This window comes from Moschus berezovskii, chromosome 4 (assembly GCF_049115385.1).
Source record: "Moschus berezovskii isolate FMDL1 chromosome 4, NW_MosBer_1.0, whole genome shotgun sequence".
Taxonomy (NCBI): domain Eukaryota; kingdom Metazoa; phylum Chordata; class Mammalia; order Artiodactyla; family Moschidae; genus Moschus; species Moschus berezovskii.
In genome coordinates, this window is record NC_142463.1 from 96,375,335 (window position 1) to 96,393,078 (window position 17,744).

Here is a 17,744-nt window from a genome sequence, read left to right on the forward strand (position 1 = left end):
GAAGGTTCTATGTGTCCTATGGAGAAAGACTCATGTGCTACATAAGCTTCACTGCAGCATGAGTTACGATGCTGTTGGCCATGAGTTCAGCACTAATGTGGCAGCCATGTAGTCTCAATTAGGTGTCTTTGAACAGAGACACACATAAAACAAAGCTCTGTATTGATCACTGGATAAAAGTGTTGTCACCAGAGGCTCACAGGAACCCAACCCTGTATTTCCCCTGGGAGCAAAGGTTCAGGATTGGCTAAGTCAGTGTTCGTAGTGGCTTTCAAGAACACAACCACTGTGGATAACAATTGACTGCATATATGTTTCTTTTTTCCTCTTGTACTGCCTTCAGATTCACTCCCCTTACTCTCTCTGTCATCAGCAGGCTGACAGGACTGTTGCTCATGATCGCTGTGGTGATAAGGCACCCTAGGCAGGGCCTGGAGAGCATAGATGGTTTACATATTTCCCTGACCTACCCTTTTCTCCCCCAGGTTGTGGACATATATCCCCTCGGGTCCCCTTGCTCACACTCCCGCTCACAAAGAGCCTTTGGTCTTCTCAGAGGGTTCTGTTTTATGTGAGTTTTTCCTATCCATGTATTTTTCCCTCCAATAGTTCTGATTAGTTTGCCAAGAGGTAATTTTGGAGGATGGGACCATTAGCACAAGCTGGTTCACTGGCTTGTCAGAAATACAATCAGGGAGGATATTAGTAACATGATGTAAGAACAACCAAGTGGAAATATCAAATATGAAAAATACAGTAGTTGAAACAAAAGACTTAATAGTTTGGATAAGTAGCAAGATAGATACAGTGAAAGAATGAATTAAGAAGCTGTAAAGTAAATATTCAGTTCAGTTCAGTTCAGTCGCTCAGTCGTGTCCGACTCTTTGCGACCCCATGAATCACAGCATGCCAGGCCTCCCTGTCCATCACCAACTCCTGGAGTTCACTTAAACTCATGTCCATCTAGTCGGTGATGCCATCTAGCCATCTCATTCTCTGTCGTCCCCGTCTCCTCCCGCCCCCAATCCCTCCCAGCATCAGAGTCTTTATAAAGAGATTTAAAAAATAAGAGAAATATTTAAGAGATACGAGGGATAAAATACCACCAGTCAGATAAAAGGGATCTCAAAAGAGGAAAAAAAAACAACAAAGGGGAGAAAATGAAGGCTATGTATGATATGGAGCCAAACAGAAGACATAGTAACCCTCCAAATTAGATGTGTTACTCTGAATTAGAATCAGTGAAGACTAAGAGAAAAATCTGAAATGTGTTCAGAGAGAGAAGGCAGCACACACACAAACAAACAAGCATCGGAGTTACTTTATACCTCTCAGTAGCAACAGGATGCGAGAAGATAAAAAAGCAATGCTATTTTTTTTTAATGTTGTACATAGAATTTTATATTCAGCCAAATTGACACTGAAAAGTGAGGATGTAAGAGAAAATATTCTGGATATAACAAATATGTTTTCTGACATACAAAACTGCAAAAACTACGCTATACATAGACTCATTTTGAAAAACTGCTAGAGGAAATATTCAAAGAAGAGGAAATAAACCCAGCAGATACTGTGGAGAAATGTGGAGTTAGGGTGATCAAAGAACCTAGCAAAACTGTTGAGCCAAAGAAAAAAAAAGTGAGGGTTAAAGAAAAAAAGCAAAGGAAAAACTATTTTCATAAGAATCCAGAACTAAAATCTGATCTAGGCTACATTAGCTTAGTGGGTTATGCGTGTGTGTTGTTTCCTCTGTTGTTGTGTGTATTGTGGGTGAGATGGGGGAGCAGAGTCCAAATAGGTGAGAGAGCATGTTAAATTACCTTCCTTGTCAGAGAGAGGAAATAGACATTGACATTCAATGAGTCAGGAAGAATAAATAAACAAATATGTATCTTAAGGTAAGGGCAACCTCTGTACAAACAAAAATTAAACACGTTCTTTTAAGCCAGAAGAAGAAAATCACATCCACTCAATAAACAGTAAAGACAGTTAAAACAAACAAACAAACAAACAAATATATATATATATATCGGTAATGGAAACTAGAAAATAAGAAGGCAGAAACAAGTCCTAATATAGAGCTTATAATAAATGTACATTAATTAAGCTCACAAATCAAAAGACATCAAATGTCAAATTGGACATTTTAAAAGATCCAACAATGTATTATCTACAGAGGAGATATTTACAAGAAAAGAATATAAAAAGGCTGAATATAAAAAGATATCAAGCAAAAATAAGTAAATAAACAGATGTCAAGCTAAAAAGATGAGACTGCTGCTGCTGCTGCTAAGTCGCTTCAGTCATGTCCGACTCTGTGTGACCCCATAGACAGCAGCCCACCAGGCTCCGCTGTCCCTGGGATTCTCCAGCAAAAACACTGGAGTGGGTTGCTATTTCCTTCTCCAATGCATGAAAGTGAAAAGTGAAAGTGAAGTTGCTCAGTCGTGTCCGACTCTTCCCGACCCCATGGACGGCAGCCCACCAGGCTCCACCATTCCTGGGATTCTCCAGGCAAGAGTACTGGAGTGGGTTGCCATTGTCTTCTCCAAAAGATGAGATAGGAGTCTTAAAACTTGATGAAAGAAAATTCAAGGGACAAGGAAGGAAAGCATATACTGGTAGAAAGAACAGCAGAGCAAATACATATGAACCTAAGAATATTACTCAAAAAACATAAGACAGGGGCTTTCCTGGTGGTTCAGTGATTAAGACTTCATATTTCCAATACAGGGGCATGGGTTTAATCCCTGGTTGGTGAACTAAGATCTCACGTGCTGTGGGGGGTTGCCAATATATGTGTGTGTGTGTGTGTGTATAATGTGTATATGTATATATATAAAATAAAAGCTGATAGAACTTGATAAAAAACACTCAATAATTTTGCTTGGAAATTTTAACATAAAAATTCATAGTGGAGAAAGCTGAGTCTTCAGAAATGAATAGGTTAAACAGAGAAAAAAATAAGCAGTGATACAGATGATTAGAATGTTTCGATCAAAAAGCTCATTTCATCTATACCCAATAGAGTACATACTCTTTTTGTGTACAGATAAAAGAGTTTTAAAAAATTAATCACATACTAGGCCACAAAAGAAATTACAAGGAAGTCTAAAGAATGAGTGTTATTCAGATTACGTTTTTCAACCATAATGAATTAAATTGAAAAATATTTTTTAAGAGATAGTGAAAAGAAACCTATGTCAGATTATCAGAAAGCATTACTTTTCTAGACATACATTATTTCTAGAAAAATAGAAGCCATATTGTTAAGTAATTCTTGGATTAATACTAAAATCACCTAGGAAGTAAATATGTAAAACCAAATGATAATGAAACTACTACATGTTAAAATTTGAAGACCACATTTACAGCAGTACTGAGAGACAAATATGTAGTTTTAAATAGATTTATCAAGATATTATACAGGTAGAAAGCAAACAAAGGATAGTAGTCAGGAGGATGAGAAAAGAACAAACAAAGAAGCAGAAAGAATAATAATAAAGATGGAACAGAAATTAAAGAAATAGGGTGGACCTGGTGGTCCAGTGGTTAGGAATCTCTTTTGCAATGTAGGGAACACTGGTCTGGGAAGATCCTACCTGCCACGTGGCAACTAAGCCCATGGACCCCAACTACTGAGCCCTCATACCCTAGAATCCATGCTCTGCAACAAGAGAAGCCACCTCAGTGAGAAGCCCACACACTGCAAGTAGAGAATATCTCCCACTCACCACGACTAGAGAAATTCTGAGCACAGCAACGAAGACCCAGTGCAGCCATAAGTAAATAACAATTAAATATTTTAAAAGAATCAATTAAGTAGGAAATCACAATAGCAAAACTAAAGAATATTAGTAAAAAATAAATGGGTGTTTTAGAAAGACTAACAAGACAGCCTTGTGGTGAGACCACTTAGGGAAAAAAAAGAGAGCTAGAAGATTAAAAAAAAAACACAGACTGTAAGGGAGGGAATAACTACAGAGACAGCTGAATTTACAAATTAATAGAAGAGTATTATGAATAACTATACACTAATATTTTTAAAACTAAGGAAATCTGTTACATTTCTTGAAAAATATAAAAAGCAAAATTAGCACAAGAGGCACAAAATTAGAATAAACTATGAAGTGTTTTAAAAAATGGATATATTAGCACTCTCCCTTTAAAAAAATTTTCCAGTATATTTTATAGGTGACTTTTATGAAATGTCCATGGAATGCTAATTTCTATCTTATACAAATAATTTCAGAAAATGGAGAAAGAATGAAAACTGCCCAGTTCAATTTATGAGGTTAATATAATACTGATTCTAAAACTGAATTGAGTAATATAAAAAAGAGTTCATTTCACTTACAAATGGAGATTTTTTTAAATCCTAGATAAAATATTAGCAAACAAAGCCATCATTATATTTTTTAAAACGTATCATGATCAAATAGAGTTTATCCAACAAATGCAGGGAAACATCAACTTAAGAATAATGTGGCCTTTCTTGATGGTTCAGTGGTAAAGAGTCTGCCTGCCAAGCAAGAGACCTGGGTTCGATCCCTGGGTCAGGGAAGATCCTCTGGCAAATGAAATGGCCACCCACTCCAGTATTCTTGCCTGGAAAATCCCATGGACAGAGAAGCCTGGTGGGCTACAGTCCATGGGGTTGCAAAGAGTTCAACTTGACTTAGTGACTAAACAACAGCAACAGCAGCATCAATAAAATTACAAAATAGCTGAAAGGAGAAAAATCATAATTATATGATTAGCATATTAAAAAATGGGAAACAATAACATTTGACTAAAAGCTTTAGCACAGTAGGACATAAAAGATACAGCCATGGTCACTAATTGGCTCCCCTTGGACTGATGAAAGTTGACCTGGCTGTATGGTTGCCAAAGTAAAGACTACATTTCCCATCCACCCTTGCTACTAGATGTAGACTAGTATTTAGGCTCGCTAAAGGGATGTGCTCTGAGCCATCTGGCAGTGCAGAGTCAAATCAAGAATTCACACAGCATTTGACCTGACAAATCTATTCTTGGGTGTATATATCAGAGAAATACCTGCACAAGCCCATATCTATTCTTACAAAGAATTATAGGTAATCTAGATGGTGACCAAGAGAATGGGTAAGCATATTACAGAATGCTTGTGCTTGTATAGGATTCTATATAATTAGAAACAAAAAACTGGATGAGTATACAGCCGTAAGGAGACATCTTAAAAATAATACAGCTAATAAATCAGTGTTTGCCAGAGGAAAGCAATTATAAAGGGATAGCTGAGAGAGGTCTTCATGGTGATGGAATAGTTCAGTATTTATAGATCCATTGCATAAATCTCTACATGGGGCTTAATTGCATAGAGCTACACACACACACACACACACACCCAGAATTCATGTGAAAACCAAATAAAATCAGTGATTTAGTCAATAGGATCATACCAATATGTAGTTCCTGGTTTTGAAATTGTAATATTGTTATACTATAAGATGTCACCATTGGAGAAATCTGGGTGAAGGATTTACTGGACTCTAGGTACAATTTTTGCAACTTCCTATGAATCTATAATTATTTTACCATAAAAAGGGAAAAAAAACTAGAAAGAAAGTTGGGTGGATAAGTCTATCAGCTAGTCCAGAACAATGAGACATTTTTGCAATAAATTATAAGATTAAAGGAGAGATGAAAGGCAAGCCAGGAAAAGCCATCCATATAAATACTATGCAATCAGAGTCCGGAAGTGATTGCAGAACTAGGGGCAAAGATGTCAGAGATGTCATTAGATCTTTGCTCTCCTGCTGTAATTTCATTTCCTGACCAAGAATATTATGATATACTTGTATGGCAGAAGGTTGGTATTTGGCTCATAGGGTATGAGACTGTGGAGAGCTTGGAGCTCAGGCATTAATGCTCTGCTTTCTTTATTACATCAGTGAATAAATCCTAATCTTAAAAAAAAAGTTATAAGAAGCTTCCCTGGTGGCTCAGTGGTAAAGAATCCACCTGCCAGTGTAGGAGACACGCAGTAGATCCCTGGACCAGAAAGATCCCATATGCTGTGAGGCCACTAAGCCGGTGAACCACGACTATTGAACCTGAGCTCTAGAACCTGGGAGCCGCAGCTACTGAGGCCACATGCCCTAGAGCCTGCACTCCGCATCAAGAGTCGCCACGGCCATGAGAAGCCCACGCATCGCAACTAGAGAGCAGTTGCGGTGCACTCTTCACGACTAGAGAAAAGCCTCCACGGCAACAAAGACCCAGCACAGCCAAAAATAAATAAGGAAACAAAATTATAAAACCAGGTTTTTAAAAAGTTATAAAATACCAGTGCTGCTTAAGAGACATTCTTATTTCCATGTCCTCTAAGAAAAGGCCAAACGCTTTACTGCCATGTTTTGAAGCACCTCCCAATCTCACTTCAGCACATTTTCTCACATTTATCCTTATTACTAAATTCTAGGCATGTAAACTTTCTTCAATTCTTTTCAATATATTTAAACTCTCACATCCAGGCCTTTGCATATACCAGTCTTGCTTCCTTATTTGCCTAATTTCTATTTGTCCTTCTAGTACAGAGAAGGCAATGGCAAGCCACTCCAGTACTCTTGCCTAGAAAATCCCATGGATGGAGCAGCCTGGTAGTCTGCAGTCCATGGGGTCGCTAAGGGTTGGATGCGACTGAGCAACTTCACTTTCACTTTTCACTTTCACACATTGGAAAAGGAAATGGCAACCCACTCCAGTGTTCTTGCCTGGAGAATCCCAGGGACGGGGGAGCCTGGTGGGCTTCCGTCTATGGGGTCACACAGAGTCGGACACGACTGAAGTGACTTAGCAGCAGCAGTTCAAGACTAAACATCACTCTTCTTGCCTTAGACCCCAATCATGTTCCCTAACGGGCTAGAGTACTAGGCCCCCATCCCGAATTCCTCACAGCACCATGACCATCCCCTTCCACAACTTTGCAAACATTTTAGACAGTCTCCTGTTTACTGCTATCTTTTGTGCTAGACTATGTGACCTGGGTCTCTCTTGTTTGCCTCAAAGTCTCCAGTACTTAGTATGGTGCTTGAAACACTTCAGTTCAGTTCAGTTCAGGCACTCAGTCATGTCCGACTCTTTGCGACCCCATGAATCACAGCACACCAGGCCTCCCTGTCCATCACCAACTCCCGGAGTTCACTCAAACTCATGTCCACAGAGTCGGTGATGCCATCCAGCCATCTTATTCTCTGTCGTCCCCTTCTCCTCCTGCCCCCAATCCCTCCCAGCATCAGAGTCTTTTCCAGTGAGTCAGTTCTTCACATGAGGTGGCCAAAGTATTGGAGTTTCAGCTTTAGCATCAGTCCTTCCAATGAACACCCAGGACTGATCCCCTTCAGAATGGACTGGTTGGATCTCCTTACAGTCCAAGGGACTCTCAAGAGTCTTCTCCAGCACCACAGTTCAAAAGCATCAATTCTTCGGTGATCAGCTTTCTTCACAGTCCAACTCTCACATCCATACATGACCATGGGAAAAACCATAGCCTTGACTAGACGGACCTTGGTTGGCAAAGGAATGTCTCTGCTTTTTAATATGCTATCTAGGTTGGTCATAACTTTCCTTCCAAGGAGTAAGCGTCTTTTAATTTCATGGCTGCAATCAGCATCTGCAGTGATTTTGGAGCCCAAAAAATAAAGTCTGACACTGTTTCCACTGTTTCCCCATCTATTTCCCATGAAGTGATGGGACCAGATGCCATGATCTTCTTTTTCTGAATGTTGAGCTTCAAGCCAACTTTTTCACACTCCTCTTTCACTTTCATCAAGAGGCTTTTGAGTTCCTCTTCACTTTCTGCCATAAGGGTGGTGTCATCTGCATATCTGAGGTTATTGATATTTCTCCCGGCAATCTTGATTCCAGCTTGTGCTTCTTCCAGCCCAGCATTCCTCATGATGTACTCTGAAACATAGTTCAGTTCAGTTCAGTCAGTCAGTCGTGTCTGATATTTTAAGCAAATTTATCCATTTAATCATTAAAATATATTTGCACAGGCGTAACTGGTTCAGAGGGCTTCCCAAGTGGCTCATCGGTAAAGAATATGCTTACAATGCAGGAGATGCGTGTTCGATCCAAGGGTTGGGAAGACCCCTGGAGAAGGACATGGCAACCCACTCCAGTATTCTTGCCTGGGAAATCCCATGGACAGAGGAGCCTGGTAGGCTACAGTCCGTGGGGTCACTAAGAGTCAGGCTTGACTGAGTGACTAAACAAGAAAAACAAAGTGGAGGAGTCAGAGGCCTGCCTCAAGAACCACATCGCCTGACCAGAAGTACAGTGTAATCAATGTGTAGGTTTTTCTCACAAGAACAGGATGTGCCTGGTCAGGCCTCATCTGAGAACTAGGACAATGTTGTGTCCACAGATGAGGTGATGCCCAGGACCGTCTGTGAGAAGAGGGCTGGTGGCAGCCGGAGGAGAACTCAGAGAACTGAGGCAGGTTCCCCGCCCATGCCACCTGGTCCCCAGATGCAGTGCGCTTAAGAAAACAGGGAGGCGACCCTGAGGGAAGGGATGTGGAGGGAGCTGGGAGGGAGGTTCAGGATGGGGAACACACGTACACCCATGGCTGATTCATGTCAATGTATGGCAAAAACCACTACAATACTGTAAAGTAATTAGCCTCCAATTAAATAAATTAAAAAAAATAAGAAAACAGGGAAGCAATTTCCACAAAACAGAAATACCAGTGTGGATATTTATATCTTTTTCACCTCCACAATTAGCAGACTGAAAGTTGACCCTCAGAAGACTTTGGGAGAAGGCAGCTGGTCTGAAGAGGTGGGTTTCCTGCCAAGCTGCTTCCTTTATCTCTGTTTCAAAGTCAGGCCATTGAGACTGACTTTATGAGACGCTGCTGGGGTGAAACTGGCTACATGTGCCTTAAGAGTGCTGACATTAGCAGTTGCCTGATGACAGCAGAGCATCTCACCTCAAGTGAGAATGCTGAATAACCTGTGTGTGAATGAATAGGTCCCACGTCACTGTCTACCACGGAGAAGGCAATGGCACCCACCCCAGTACTCTTGCCTGGAAAATCCCACGGACGGAGGAGCCTGATAGGCTGCAGTCCATGGGGTCGCTAGGAGTCGGACACTACTGAGCAACTTTACTTTGACTTTTCACTTTCACGCATTGGAGAAGAAAATGGCAACCCACTCCAGTACTCTTGCCTGGAGGATCCCAGGGACAGGGGAGCCTGGTGGGCTGCCGTCTATGCGGTCGCACAGAGTCGGCCACAACTGAAGCGACTCAGCAGCAGCAGCAGCAGCACTGTCTACCAGAGGAGGCAAACCCTGCCGGGAAAAGCAAGGTAACTGTAACCTAGATTGGCCACACTGGTCATCAACACCCGCCCTCAGAGAACTGATAAAAAGACCCAGCATGACTGTTGGTTATACACACAAACACATTTCCCTAAGAATGTAAAGGGGAAAGTAGCAGATGTTCCTGTTCCGGGAGCAGCCTGTCATCAGAGTGTCTTGCTGCTCACTTCCCTGGGGGAGGGTCTTCTGTGAAGCTGTGAGAAGGTAAAGTCCCTTCTATACTTCAGAGACCCATGTCTCAGGGCCAGGCCAGGAGTGCTCAATGGTATGATTTCTAAGGGACCAGGAAGCCCCCTGCTTCCCCATCTCCCTGATGGCTCCCATCCCACTGGCTGATAACTGAAATCCCACTGTGAAAGCTTCAAGGTTTTCAGTGTGGCGCAGGAACAACCTGAGGACTCAGAGCTACGTGTGAGACCATCAGACTGACCAATGATTTTAGGATGAGCGTCCTAACTTTATAGTGATAGGGAGCTATGTCGGTTTCCTCACTGACATTCTTTTATTCAGTCAGGCAGGTATTCCAGGTTCTAAGATACCTTTTTTTTTTTTCACATATTCACTTCATTGGGAAGCAGACTGGACCTGTGCACATTTTATTTTTCCTGGGTGTGGAGAAGGTCCCTCACCTCTGGCTTAAGGGTTTAAGCCCTACTAGAATGCTAGTCCTCCCAGAAGAGTGTATAAAGAGAATTTTTGTGTGGAAAGAAGGGCACGTTGGCACTGGGTGCCGAATGTGTGGAAAAGGTAGACTGAGGTTGGGGCGCTGAGGGTGTAGTTTAGGGGCACGAGAATAATGTGGGGAGGGGATCGGGGTGAGCTTTGCCCCTCAGAACCCAACCTGAGCCCACCCTGCTCAGAGTACGTCAGGCCTCGGAGCCCCAGAGCAGAGGGGCTGCTCCTGGCAGGCAGGGCAGCAGGCCCAGAGTCTTCCTGAGCAGCTGTCAGGCCCATGGAGCCACCTCTCGCCCCATGGGTAGCCTTCAAGAGCTGCTTGGAAGGTGAAAGAGAAATCTGTCCTCTTCTTAGGAGGAAAGTCCCCCGTTCTAAGGGAGAGAGTGTTCCCACTACCCACAGCCCAGGAGAGAATCCTTAGGGAAGAGGCAAGAGGAATCTTGCTCAGTGGAAGCCATCTCAGGGGAGCTCTCCTCGGGGAGATTCCTCAGGGGAGCATCCCTCAGAGGGAGTCTCCTCAGTCATCATGCATTTCTGGGGTGGGCAGTTCTGCGGGGAGGTGCCCAGGGGAGCACTTCTCAGGGGTAGCAGGCCTGAGAAGGCACTCTCCTCAGGGACAGCTCTCCTCAGGGAGAACTTGTTTTCTCTTCTACCCTTCCTGTCATGTGGATGGTAGCCATCTCTCAGAGCCAGATCTGTTTCTGCTTCCTCACAGGACAGGATCACGTACCATTATTTACACCCTCATGGAAATTCAGTCACACGTTCACAACAGTGCTTCTCCTCAGCTGGCCGTGAGCCATTTTTGGAGAAAGCTGGCGCCCTCTAGGAATCTCAGCAGGTGTGTGAAGAACAGGGCAAGGACTACATGACAGCCTTTCTCCTTCCGCCTCAAACCGTACTCTGCTGGTCTCTGCCTGGAGTGTAGCATTCTTTTAGGGCTCCTGGAGAGACTGGGGACAGGTAATCAACCCTCTCTTCTGTCTGCTGTCCTGGGATGAGGAAGCAGCTGCCCTGGAACTCTGCACGGTGAACTGGTGTAACTTCAGCCCAGTGACCTGAACCCTCAGGCTGTCAGGACCTCTCAAGAGCACCCACCACAAGAGTGTGTGATACCTCACACCAGCCAGAATGGCCATCATCAAAAAAATCCACAAATAAATGCTGGAGAGAGTGTGGAGAAAAAGGAACCCTCTTATACTGTTGGTGGGAATGTAAACTGGTACAGCCACCGTGGAGAACAGTATGCTGCTGCTGCTAAGTCGCTTCAGTCGTGTCCGATTCTATGCGACCCCATAGACGGCAGCCCACCAGGCTCCCCCATCCCTGGGATTCTCCAGGCAAGAACACTGGAGTGGGTTGCCATTTCCTTCTCCAAAGTGTGAAAGTGAAAAGTGAAAGTGAAGTCACTCAGTCGTATACGACTTTGCGACCCCACGGACTGCAGCCCACCAGGCTCCTCTGCCCATGGGATTTTCCAGGCAAGAGTATTGGAGTGGGGTGCTATTGCCTTCTCCAGGAGAACAGTATGAAGATTCCTTAAAAACTAAAAATAGAGCTACCATATGACTCTGAAATCCCACTCTTGGGCATATTTCTGGAGAAAAACGTGATCCAAAAGGATACGTGCACCCCAATGTTCTTTGCACACTGTTTACAATAGCCAAGACATGGAAGCAACATAAATGTCCATCGACAGAAGAATGAATAAAGAGGTGGTACATATATACGATGAACTCAGCCATTAAAAGAATGAAATGATGCCAGTTGCAGCAAATGGCTGGACCTAGAGATCGCCATACTGAGTGAAGGAAGTCAGACAGAGAAGGAGAAATGTTGTATGACATCCTTTATATGTGGAGTCTGAAAAGAAAAGATGCAAATGAACTCACAAAGCAGTAAGAGACTCAGGCCTAGAGAATGAACTCAGACAGACTCAGACCTGCCATTCTCACAGACCTAGAGAATGAACTTATGGCTGCTAGGGGGAGGAAGGGATAGTTAGAGAATCTGGGATGGTCATGCACACACTGCTATATTTAAAATGGATAACCAACAAGGACCTACTGTATAGCACATGGAACTCTACTCAATTTATGTGGAAGCCTGGCTGGGAGAGGAGTTTGGGGGAGAATGTATGGCTGAATTCTTTTGCTGTTCACCTGAAACCATGATATCACAACATTGTTGACCAGCTATACCCCAAGACAAAATCAAAAGTTAAAAAAAAAAAGGAATCTGTGATACAGCATAGGTGTGGAGGGACAGCCTGATGACCTCCTAAGGATGAACAGACCTTGCACAGTGGGGAAGGAGGGCAACATGAAGCAATTCTGAATTTTCACTGGCATTAATGAGCATATAAAATTGCTTGAAATATTCAGGAAAATGCTCAGGACCCTTCTGAAGCTACCGTGCCTCCTTTCTTTTTAACTTTATATTTTTTTGCTAGTTTGGATTTCAGTTCAGAGAACTGGGAAACTGGAAGATGTGCTTTTCATTTTGCCTTTCATTCAGTCATCCATTTTTTCAGTAATTTTCTTTATGAACATCTATCAGGCCAGGTATTATATTAGGCACTTGGACTAGAAGGATGAAAAATATTATATTGTGGTTTTCTCAGGTTATGTGCCCAGTAGTGGGATTGCTGAGTCAGAAGATAGTTTTATTCCTAGTTTTTAAGGAACTCTCCATACTGTTCTCCATAGTGGCTGAATCAATTTACAGTCACAAAGGAGGGTTCCCTTTTCTCCATATCCTCTTCAGCATTTGTTGTTTATAGATTTTTTGATGATGGCCATTCAGATTGGTATGAGGTGATACCTCATTGTAGTTTTGATGTCCATTGACAGATGAATGGATAAAGAAAATACGGTACATGTATTCAATGGAATGTTGTGGTTGTCTAATTGCAAAGTTGTGTCTCCTTGTGACCCCATGAACTGTAGCCCGTCAGACTCCTCTGTCCATGGGATTTCCCAGGCAAGGATACTGGAGTGGGTTGCCAATTCCTTCTCCAGGGGATCTTGCTGACCCAGGGATCGAACCCATGTCTCTTGCATTGCAGGTAGATTCTTTACCATTGAGCCACCTGGGAAGCCCACAATAGAATATTACTCAGCCATAAAAAGGAATGAATTTGAGGCATCTGTAGTGAGGCAGATGAACCTAGAGCTGTTATACAGAGTGAGGTAAGTCAAAAAGAAAGAAACAAATATCATATATTAACACATCTATGTGGAATCTAGGGAATTCCCCAGTGACTCAGCTGTAAAGAATCCACCTGCAATGTGGGAGCCACAGATGTGGGTTCAGTCCCTAGGTGGAGAAGATCCCCTGGAGGAGGGCAAGACAATCCACTCCAGTATTCTTGCCTGTGGAATTTCATGGACGGAGGAGCCTGGAGGGCTCTACAGTCCATGAGGTCACAAAGAGTCGGACATGACTGAAGCAACTTAGCACACACGCACGTGTGGAACCTAGAAAATTAGTACTGATGAACCTATTTGCAGGGCAGGAATAAAGATGCAGACACAGATGCAGAGCGTGGACTTGTGGACACAGTGAGGGAAGAAGAAGGTGGGACAAATTGCAAGAGTAGCATTGACAGACATGCACTACCATGTGTAAACAGGTAACTGGTCGGAAGCTTCTGTGAAACACACGGAGCCCAGCCTGCTGCTCTGTGATAACTGAGAGGGGTGGGATGCGGGATGGGAGGGAGGTCATATATATGTAATTATGGTTGATTCTCATTGTTGTAAAACAGAAACCAGTACAACATTATAAAGCAATTTTCCTCCAATTAAAAACAAATTGTAAAACAGTTCAAAAAGATATTATAGCTGGCCGAGAAAACTCACCATCCAGTTGAGGTGCACACGCCTTTATTTCCCAAGTCTCGTCAGCCCTGGGAATAAACAAGAGTGGAATGACAGCATAGTGGAATTTGACTTGGGTCACTGGCAAGCAGTTGTTCAGCATTAAGCCGCATTTTGCATCTGGGAAGCAACCCCCCACTCCCACCCCCGGAGCTACACTTGTCCCCTGCCTTGCTTCCTTTGTTACCTTTGGCTTTCCCCCACCTCCACGTCCCAGACAGAGCCCTGCCACCCTGCTCCTGCCTCTGCATGGGGAACTTGGGGTGAGCTCTTTAACTAGTTTCTGTTGAATCTTTCTGCTGTGTCCTTCAAGATTTCCAGGCTGTCAGATAATGCCCCGTAGCTCAGGAATCTCTTTTTATCTGAACAGTCACATTTCCACGGTATCTCAAACACAGCATCTACAATTTTTCTGAATCATCTAGTTATCTCACTTGAAGCAATTTCTGTCAAAATACACTTGCTATCAGACCTTTTCCTGTTTTGCAAGCAAGTTGAGAGCAAGAAAGCGCTGACTGGAGTAGCAGAGGAGGGGAGATTCCTGGGGGTTGCGGGATGAAAGGTGAGCAGGAGAGCCACGGTCAGGTGGCCTCACTTCAAACCCTCCCAGGGCCAGCCCTGCGGGGCTGCAGCAGACAAATAAAGGCCCGTGGCACCACATCTTGTTAGGCCACAGGGAGTGCCTTTAGGTCAAACCAAACTTATTTCACCTTTTAAAAAAAGAGCAATCATTCGAAGACATAATATGCTCAGTTGTTCAGACACGTCCAACTCTTTGTGACCCTTTGAAGTCCATGGGATTTCCCAAACAAGAACACTGGAGTAGGCAGCCATTTCCTCCTCCAGGTGATCTTTCCAACCCAGGGATCAAACCTGCATCTCCTTCTCTGGCAGGAAGGTTCTTCACTGCTGAGCCACCAGGGACCCCCAAAGACATAATATGTACCATCAAACATCAGAACATGACATTTTCTCTGCTAGATTAGTTTCACAGTCCATCCATCCATTAAACAAATATTTGTTGATCTACTCTGTACAAAGACTGAGGAAGGTGTGAGAAAACAGCTCATTCTCTCAAAATGTTTAATTTCTAGCCAGAGAGGTAATTGGAAGGATGGGGTTTTCTTTTCTTCCTCATCCCCACCCCTTCCCAGAAAATAAACCTCCCAAGGCTACAATAATAAATGAGGTTGTTTTGTTGTTATGAAATCCACATCTTGGAAAGAGACAAGATACAGAAGATATTCAGGTAAGAGTTTAATATTTGCCTCCTGAGAGATCAGGGGCTTCCGTGGTGACTCAGACTAGAGAATCCACCTGCAATTCAGAAGACTGGGGTTCGATCCCTGGGTCAGGAAGATCCTCTTCCTCTTCTTGGGCTTCAAAATTACTGTCAACGGTGACTGCAACCATGAAATCAGAAGACAATTGCTTCTTAGCAGGAAAGCAATGACAAACCTAGACAGTGTGTTGAAAAGCAGAGACATTACGCTGCCAACAAAGATCTGTATACTTGAGGCTATGGTCTTCCCAGTGGTCACCTACGGTTGTGAGAGCTGGACAGTAAAGAAGGCAGAATGCCAAAGAATTGAAGCCTGTGGTGCTAGAGAAGACTTCTGAAAGTCCCTTGGACAGCAAGGAGATCAAACCCAGTCAATCTTCTGGGAGATCAACCCTGATTATTCCCTGGAAGGACTAATGTTGGAGCTGAAGCACCAATATTTTGGTCATCTGATGCCAACAGACCACTCATTGGAAAAGTCCCTGATGCTGGGAAAGATTGAGGGCAGAAGGAGAAGGGAGCATCAGAGGATGAGATGGCTGGATGGCATCACCAATGCAATAAACATGAACTTGGCCAAACTCCAGGAGATGGTGAGGGACAGGGAGGCCTGGCGTGCTGCAGTTCATGGGGTCACAAGTAGTAGGACATGATTGGGTGACTAAACACAATAACCCACTCCAGTATTCTTGCCTGGAGAATTCCATGGACAGAGGATCCTGGTGGGTTGTAGTCCGTGGGGTCACGAAGAGTCGGACATGACTGAGTGACTAACACACACACTCTGAGAGATCTTACATTAATTTTAAATATTCCGTCTGACGGTCAGCCATCGTGAGGACTCCTTCCTCAACTTTCTTCTAGCATTCAATGTTCCCCTTCTCCCCTATCCAAGAGCAGAAGCAGATGAAACAGAGTGTAAGTCATCTGGAAGCTTAGACACAGGAAGAAGTGGGACCTGAGGGTTTGTGCTATGGAGGGAAAGGGTTAAAATAACTGCCTGGGAGGGGAAAAGCGGGTAGCAGCCGGAAGGTCCGGGGAATGGACCCTGCCACCCAGAGCAGCTGCTCTATGTGGACCCCAAGTTTGAACAGGGAGATCTGTCCCCATGAACCAAAGTGAGAACAAATTAAGAGATGAAGTAAACTAACCACTGGGGCCATGAATTCTTTGGATGACAAAGCAGGAGACAGAAATAAAGAGCTGGTTTTACATTCCTTATGATTCCATTGGTGTGTTTGACTCCATGAGACCTGGATTAGGTCACCTTTCCCATCCCCACCCACCTCCCACCCTTCCTTCACCAGCACACTCCTGGACCACAGAAGGTGGGAAAGTGAAGATGACCACTCCTGGATCTGACTGACCAACAACTGAGAGATCATTTCTGTTTGGCTTTACCACCTTCCACGGCAGGGATGGAGGGACGGTGCCAGGTTACAGACATACACACGAATATTAAGTAGAACTCACAAAGTGCTTTGTGAGCCCAGAGAAGAGAGATGTTAATTCTTTTGGCTGTGATGAAAGGAAGGCTTGATGGAGGAAGCAGCATGAAAAGGGAGCTTTAAAGGACAACTATAATCTAGGTCTGCAGAGACAGAAGGGGAGGAAATTCCAAGCAGAGGGAGCAGAGGTGAAATGGGAATGGAAATGAGATGCGTAGTCTTTATTTATCAGGGGTGTCATGGGATATCATGTGGAAAATCATTGTGATTATTTATCTCCATGATGTGACCTCTTTGTATCTTTGTAATAATAACCTTGGCAGGAACTTACATAAAATCCCAACTAGAACTGAATATTCATTTCTTATTTTTAACTAAGCCACAGATCAAACCAAAGTTGAACACACACACAGACACACACACCACTATATCTTACATTTGAACCAGACAATAGAATTCTGCATAATTTTAAAAGTCATTGAACAGTAATTGTTCACAAGAAAGGTAGGTTTTAAGTTCTAAATTATGTTTCCCTTCTAAATATAATATCACATTTATTTCGGTACTCTGAGTCTGCAAGCCTTCTCTTTATTAGCCCACAGAATTCAATGAGGTGGGACCATATGTAATGATATTGATTTCAGCATGTAGCTTGCAGAATCAGTCTTCATAATTAAACCTCTTTACATTGCTATATCCACAGGCTATCAGTCAGAGCCCTTAATTGAAAACACCATCACCTGCTTAGCTAGTTTAAGCAAAAAGGGAATTTATTATAGGCTGTTGGGTATCACACAGACTGAGAGGGACAGTTGGGCTTAGAAGCTGCACATCCAAGTGTATAACTCATCACAGGATTGTACCAGGAAGACCACCCCGGAAGCACTATAGTGCCCGCAGCTGATGCCAGGCACTGTGCATCAGAAGCTCTGCCACGGTTCCCCTCAAAAGCAGGCATTCTGCTGTTCTCCTAACCAAAAGATACCCCCAGGTGTTCTTGCTCTTCACGTTGCTCTTTTCCAAATTGAATTCTTACCCTGGAGCATCAGACAGGCGGAGTCTAGAGAGCATGCCTGTCTCCTACACC